Source organism: Rattus norvegicus, chromosome X (assembly GCF_036323735.1).
Source record: "Rattus norvegicus strain BN/NHsdMcwi chromosome X, GRCr8, whole genome shotgun sequence".
Taxonomy (NCBI): Eukaryota; Metazoa; Chordata; class Mammalia; order Rodentia; family Muridae; genus Rattus; species Rattus norvegicus.
In genome coordinates this window covers 818,365-825,801 of record NC_086039.1, presented here as the reverse complement: position 1 = coordinate 825,801, position 7,437 = coordinate 818,365, and the positions used below count along the sequence as shown (strand labels likewise).

At 36.9% G+C, this 7,437-nt stretch overlaps 1 long non-coding RNA gene across 2 annotated transcripts in view; it reads left to right on the top strand.

Moving 5' to 3' along the window:
* The first annotated feature begins 4,804 nt into the window (after positions 1-4,804).
* The window catches only part of LOC134484227 (uncharacterized), a 37,674-nt gene continuing 35,041 nt past the window's right edge, over positions 4,805-7,437 (top strand). The window contains exon 1 of one of the 2 annotated variants that reach the window (XR_010061654.1): positions 4,805-4,985. This is a non-coding gene — a long non-coding RNA (uncharacterized LOC134484227). Of the gene's footprint in view, positions 4,986-6,070; positions 7,227-7,437 lie in introns of those variants that run through there. The other variant, XR_010061653.1, reaches the window with a different exon arrangement.

The following is a 7,437-nucleotide window of genomic DNA, read 5'->3' as shown; positions in this document are numbered from 1 at the left end:
CTCTTTATTCTCTTGGCCCTCTGTCCCTCTTGCTCGTCTCTTCCAAGAAATGATTCTCAAATCCCATTTCCCTTCCCATCCCCTCAGCCACCCATTCCTTTCCTTCCATCTGCCTCCTCTCATTATTTTATTCCTCCTTCTGAGTGAAATTCAATAATTTTTTTTGGGTCTTTCTTCTTGTTTAGCCTCTTTGGTTCCTTAGATCTTAGTGTTTGAATTCTGTACTTTATGGCTAATACCCTCTTTTAAGTGAGTATGTACATGTTATTTTGGGACTCAGTTACCTCATTCAGAACAATACTTTCTCATTCCATCTACTCCACTGCATCTTCACAATGTCCTTATTTTTCATAACTGTGTAGTATTCCATAGTGTAAATGAACCACATTTTCTGTAGCCATTCTTTGTTTGAGGGGCTTCTGGGTTATTTCTATTTTCTGCTCATTATGAAGAAAGCAGTTAGAACATTATGGAGCACATGTCCTTGCGGTATGGCAGAGGTTTTTTCAGATATAAGGCCAGGAGTAGTATAGCTGGGTCTTTAGGAAGAATATTCCCCATTTCTCAGAATACACTGGATAGATAAGCAAAGTCATTATTCGAATTTGATCTTCCCCCAGCAAATGTTATTTGTATCCTGATATTTATCTGCTTCCTCAAAGGAGGTTGCCCCTGGCTAGTCCTCTTTCATGGATTAAGGAGATCGCATATGAACCTTCTGTCCCTTTTAACTGTTCTTTAAATGTTAAAGCCTATGACAGTGAGCCAGAGGGGAAAGTTGATACTGGAGTACTGAGGGTGTGGTTAGGTAGAGAGTCAGAAGAGGGTAAGAGAGGTATAGTTTATTACTATATAATAATTTAATATACTAACATATTAGTATCAATTATATTTTATTATGATATAAATATATAATAATATAATGTATTAATAAAATATGACTATATTATTTATTTTAATAATAATATTCTTTAATATGTTAATATAGTATATTATTAATTATATTATTATAATGATTGTACATATCACTTTAATATATTAATTTATTATAATAATATTTTACATATGTGTATATATATGTATTTATATACAATATAAATATATATGTGTATATATATATACTGCATGGTATGCAACCTCCACAAAGTTAACTCCAGGTGGAGCTCGCACGTTAATGTGAAATGCTGAGGGCAGAATATTTTTTTTCAGTTCAGTTTGCTTATATAGTGGATCACTTTGATGGGTTTTCCTAGATTGATCCACTCCCGCAACCTCAAGAGGAAGCCTACATGATGGCACTGAATGGCGGTTTTGATATGCCCTTGGATTTTATTTTCGAGCATTTTACCTAGTATTTTTTCCACCAATGTTGGTAAGGGAAATTCTTCTGAAATTCTTTCCTTGTTGTGTCGTTTGTGATTTATGTGTCAGGGCGACACTGGTGTCATGGAATCATTTTGGCGTTTTCCTCCTGTTTCTGTTTTTTTGGTAGGTTGAGAATTCTTTGAAAACCTGGTAGGGGTCTGCACTCAAACAATCTGGCCCTTGGGCTCTTTCAGTAGGGAAACTTAATTACTGTTTGTGTCTCATTAGGTGTTGTAGAGCTATTTACAGAGTTTATCTTACCTAAATTTACCTGTGGTCAGTGCAATCAGTCTACACAATCATCCACTTTAAAGTGAGAACTAATGATTATGTGACTTTCATCATTGTACATTGATACGGCTCCCTGTTCATTTCTGAATTTGTTATTTGGATGCTCTCTCCTCCTATTACATTATCTGTCTGAGGATTTGTCTGTCGGATTGATGTTCCCAAGGAACCAGCTCTTGTTTTTTTGTTTTTTTGTTTTTTTTGTTTTTTTTTTTGTTTTTTTGATCTTTGTATTCTCTTTGTTTCTGATGGATCACTCTCACCCTGAGTCTGATCATTTCTTGCTGTCTCCTCCTTTAATATGTATTTGCTTCTTTTTATTTTAGAGATCTAGGGTGTGCTGGGAAGTTGCTAGTGTGGGGTCTCTCCGGTTTCTTTATAAAAGCACCCTGTGCTGCATATGCAGGTATGTTTGGAGAAGTTGTGCCTTCATTTTCATTAAATTCTAGGAGCACTTTTTGTTTTTCATCTCTTCCGTGAACTGGTGGATCTTAAGTTGCCAGCTATTGAATTTCAATGAGTTTATACACTTTTTCTTATTGTTGAAGTCCAGTTTTAATCCATGGTGATCTGAGAAGATCCAATGGTTAGTGCAGTATTTCTGTATCCATTGTGGCTTCTTTAGAGTGGGAGAACATGTTCATTTTAGCATAAGGTTCCATGAGGTACTGAAAAGAGAGTGTGTACTTTTGTGTTTGTGTGAACTATTCTGTAGATATCAGTGAGGTCAATTTTATTGAACCCCGTGTTTGTTAAATCATTTATTTATTTATTTTTTTTAATTTCTGTCTCAATGGCCTGCCTTTGGTGAGATGGGACATTGATGTCACCCACTATTAATGTGTGAGGTTCGATGTGATATTTACGCTTTAGCAATATTTCTCTCACCAATATTTCTGCTTTTTGTCTTTGGCCTATAGACATCCAGAATTGAGATGTCATTTTGGTGGATTTTTCCTCTGATGCATATGAAGTATCCTTCCCCGTCTCTTTTGATTACTTTTGATAGAAAGTCTGATTTGCTGGATGTTAGAATGGCTACACCATCTTGTTTCTTGTGTCCATTAGGTTGGAAATCTTTTCCAACCCCTTGGTCTGAGGTTGTGTCTATCTTGGTTGCTGGATTGTGTTTCTTGAGTGCAACAGAAGGATAGATCCTGATTTTAAATCCATTGTGTTAGCCTGTGTCCTTTTACTGTTGAGTAGAGGACATTAATGCTTAAAGGTATTAATGAGATGTTGCAGGAGCAGGGTTTTTTTTTTTTTTTTTTTTGCTTGCATTTTTTTTTGGTTTTTGTGTTTTCGATTAGGATGTTTGAGTATGTATGTGAGTATTACATCTGTTCAGTAGGGTGCATGATTTTTTTTTGTTTGTATTTTTTTTGTGTTTTTGGGGAGCTATTGGAGTATGCATGTGAATGTGAGATCCTTTCTGTAGGTTATGCTGTGTAATTATTAATTTCTAGGGGGAGGCAGAGATGTTTCAATTTCTGAAAATCCATCAATATAATTCACTATATAATGAAACTGAAAGAGAAAAATCACATGATAATCTCATTAGATATTTAAAAAGCTTGCAAAAATATTCCAACCCACCTTCATGTTAAAAGGGTGAGAGCAATCAGGGATAAGAGTCCTATGCAGAAACATAATAGAGGCAGTGGACAGCAGGCCGGTACCCAGCATCAACCTAAATGGAAAGAAATGTAAAGCAATTCCATTAAAGTCAAGGACAATGTAAGGCTGCACACTCTCCCTAATTAGTATAGTATTTGAAATTATATCTAGGGTAAAAGCATAGTTCAAATTTGGTTCTGAAATGGAGTATTGCCAAGGCCTGTGAAGGAGGAATGGCACAGAGCTTTAGAAATCCTGGGGTATGGCCCACTCTTCAGCACAGTCTCGTTGGACCTTGGTGAGTCATGAACCCCACGAGGATTTCAGGCAGAGTGGTGCTCAGGTATTGCACTCATCCTCTCTTAATCTAAGAAGTGCATGAAAATCCTCATGGAGCTTTCTACCACTCAGAGGGCAGTGCCATTGGCATTTGCAATAAGAGTGATACAGGTCTTTTAGCAATTGCCTCTGGGGTAGATCATTGCTTCTATCATTGCCCGAGGAAATGTAGAATGATTAGCGAGGACCACAACCCATTAAAAGCTTTTGGAAAAATAAAATTGTTTGTGAAGCTGGCTAAGATCTTTTCCCTACTGACTCTGATATAAAAAACAATGTATGGAACAATTTGTAGTTCGGAAAGGCTGGGATCTTTTAAGGTCAGGGATCAAGAACTATGGCGGCACAGGCTAATGGTGTGACTGTCACAAATGCTGGACTGTTGATGACTGCTTTCTGAACCAGTTTTACCCTCAGCTTCCTGATAGGATTTAATAAGGTTTGCCAATCACAGATGTGCATTCTGATCATTTAAAGCAGATATAACATTTTTATACAGATGTTTAGATTTCTGTTTCTAAAAGATTCTTACAAGTATCCTTTTAAGGATAAATAATACAATACTTTACCATTTCTCTGTGAATTCAAATTGCTTACTTATGAAGTTACGTTGACATTGGGAGCAATTTGTTTTCTTTAGGTGTACTATATAATGTTTGTTCTAATACAGTACTGGGTATCACTTTTTTCATCACTAAGCAAGAGAAGAAAACTAGAATATGATCACATTTGTAATACAATATTCAATAAATTAAAGGTCTATAGGGAAAATACTGCCCGTTGCGAAACAGAGAAAACCTAGAAAATTGAACTGTATGTCACAGGAATAATCCTGGGAGTATAAATATTATCTAGAAGAATCACCTCCACTCCATCTTCCTAAATCTTTTCTACCCGTGACGTGCCCCTGACTAACTTTCACCATTCAGAGCATTTAACCACTAATGAAGAAAAGAGAAGTATCTAACTTTATAGAGAGATGGAGTACGTAAATGTTTCCACTGTGACACAAGAGACTCTCCTGGAAAAGGCACTCTTGAAACTGGTCAATGTAAGGAAAGCTGTTCAGCATGTAGGGCATGGGCGTTCTAAGAGACATTATCATTAGGCCCTCTCTGAAAAATCTCTTGTAACCTAGAGAGCCCTAGCTCCTTTTGTGAGGTCACAAGTGTTGTCCTGATAGCATCTGCCTCTCAGATATTTCTTCAGTACCGCTAGAGCTTACTAATTGGCCTTTAATTCAGAATAAACAGACATTTTTGAAGGGAGAACAAAGAGGATGAAGAAATCAGAGATGTGCAAAGAAAGCTTCCCTTCTGTTTTGGTATCAAAAAGGAAGAATTACCTGGTCCATTTGAGAGCTCAGTGAGTCCGGGGTAGGTGTTTAGTGGGTTCCCTGAAGAGACAGCCTTCATCTCAGCTTTCCACATATGGGAATGAGGACATGGGAGCCTCTCAAAATCATCTGGACTTACCTGTTCTTATGGTTCCTGGAAGTCAGAGAGTTTATATCATTCATTTCTTTATTCCAAAAGCCAAGGGATGGAAAGGGCACAGTTGTTTTCCTGAGAGTGCATGTCCTTTATTCTTTTTGACAAGAAGAAAAGGGACTTAAAGAACAAGGGAAGGACAAGTTTTGTAACCCTAGCTCTGTGTAAACTCCTCCATGCTTTAGATTCCTATAGTGCAGTTTGTGCCTGACCCTGATATCTGGGATAGAGAAGAGCTTCTATTTTAAACATCATCATCTCAGTCCTTCAACTATTATTTCTATGACTGTCATTACCTGATAGTGACTCATTAGATTTCTGAGTCAATAGCTGTAACTAGCTGGTAGTTTTCTTTACTTTTATTTCTTATATCTTTTATTTTTTACAAATTTTATTTCTTTTTTTTAAATGTATATTTATATATTTATATTTAAAATACTGTTTCCTTTTAGAATTTCCTCCCGTACGATCCCTAACAGGTCCCTCTCCACTTCTTCTATAAACCATCCCATTACTGTCCCTTCACATTCCCTTTAAATGCAAGTCAAACCAAGGGAGGACCAAGGGCTTAACCTTCCTTTGGTGCCCAACAAGGCCATCCTCTACTACAAATGCAGTTGGAGCCTTAGGTCTTTCCATTTTCCACCTTTGAATATTGGTCTCGTACCAGAAAGATCTGGTTCATTGGCATTTTTGTTCTTATGGGTTGAAACCCTTTTCAGCTCTTATTATCCTTTCTCAGAATCTACCAACTGAACTCCATTTCCAGTTTACTGGTTTGCCATTGACATTCACTTTTGTATTTGACATGCTCTAGCTTTGTCTCTTAGGAAATATCTATATCTGTTTCCTGGCAGAATGCATTTCTTAGCTTCATCAATGTTATCCAGTTTTGGTGGTTGAATATATATATATATATATATATATATATATATATATATATATATATATATATATACTTTAGGTGCTTCCTACACCTATTAGGTTAGGTGGAATGATTACATGGATTCTGCACAACTAGGTCAAGAATGTAGAGTTTGCAAATGAGTATATCAAAGAGACTCCCTCCTGTACTTATGAAGGTATTGAGTTGAGGTTTCACTGTTCCTCAAGTCTTTCTTCCCCCTGCCCATGCTCCTGTTTCTTATATATGACATTAAGGAAGAATCATGGCAACACATCTAAAACCTTCAAGTCTGGCCATGGGAACACAGGAAGTAGATAGTGTAGTACAGATATCAAATGTGAATAGAGAAACGAATTGTATACTCCATGTGGTCCTTTGCTTTATTGATGTTGGTAATTTTTGAATAACATAAGGATTTGGGAATTTATAATTGAAGTAGGTACACCATATTTACACTGTTATTCTCAGTCTATAGATGGGCCCACTTTGTTTCCAAAATCATAGCAGAGAATGGAATTTGAAAACAGAATTTTTGAGTACATATTCAGGAATATTTATAATGTCCCCTATGAAGGAATGTACAATAGGAAAGTGAAATACAATATTCATTCAACGAAAGGTGTGTAGGTAAAGTACTGGCCTTTATAAAATTAAGAAAACCTAGAAAATTGAACTGTATGTCACAGGAATTGACCTGGGAATAAAAATATTATCCAGAAGAATCTCCTCCACTCCAAGTTCCTAAATAATTTCTATCCATGCCAAGCCACTGACTCATTTTCTCCATTCAGAAGTCACTAGCTTTAGAGAGATGGAGAACGAAAGTTTCCACTGTGTCACAGGAGACATACCAAAATTGGCACCCTCAAAACTGGTTAATGTAAGGAAAGCTGTTTAGAGTCAGGCCATGGCAGTTCTCAGTGACAATATCATTAGGCTCTCCCTGAAAAATCTCTTGTATCCTTGAGAGCACTAGCTTCTTCTGTGATGTAATAAGTGTTGTCCTGACTGCAAATGCCTCTCAGATATTACTTCAGTACCTATAGGTTTTACTAATTGGCCTCAAATTCAGGGGAAACAGTCATTAGGGAGGGAGAACAAAGACGATGAAGAAATCAGAGATGGGGAGAACGAAGCTGGTCTTCTGTCTTGGTATAAAAGAAGGAAGAAATACATCATCCCTGAGAAATCTCACTGAAGCCTTGGTAGGAGTGGAATATGTAAGTTGAAGAGATAGAATTGATCTGATCCTTCCACACATGGGATCAGGAGCTGGGAGCCTCTCAGAAGAATCTGGACTTCCCTGCTTCTAATGGTTCCTGGAAGTCAGAGAGTTTATATCATTAATTTCTTTCTCCCAAAAGCCAGGTGTTTGGAAGGACACTGTTCTTTTCCTTAGAGCTCATGGATTTTTGTTCTTATTGCCCAGAA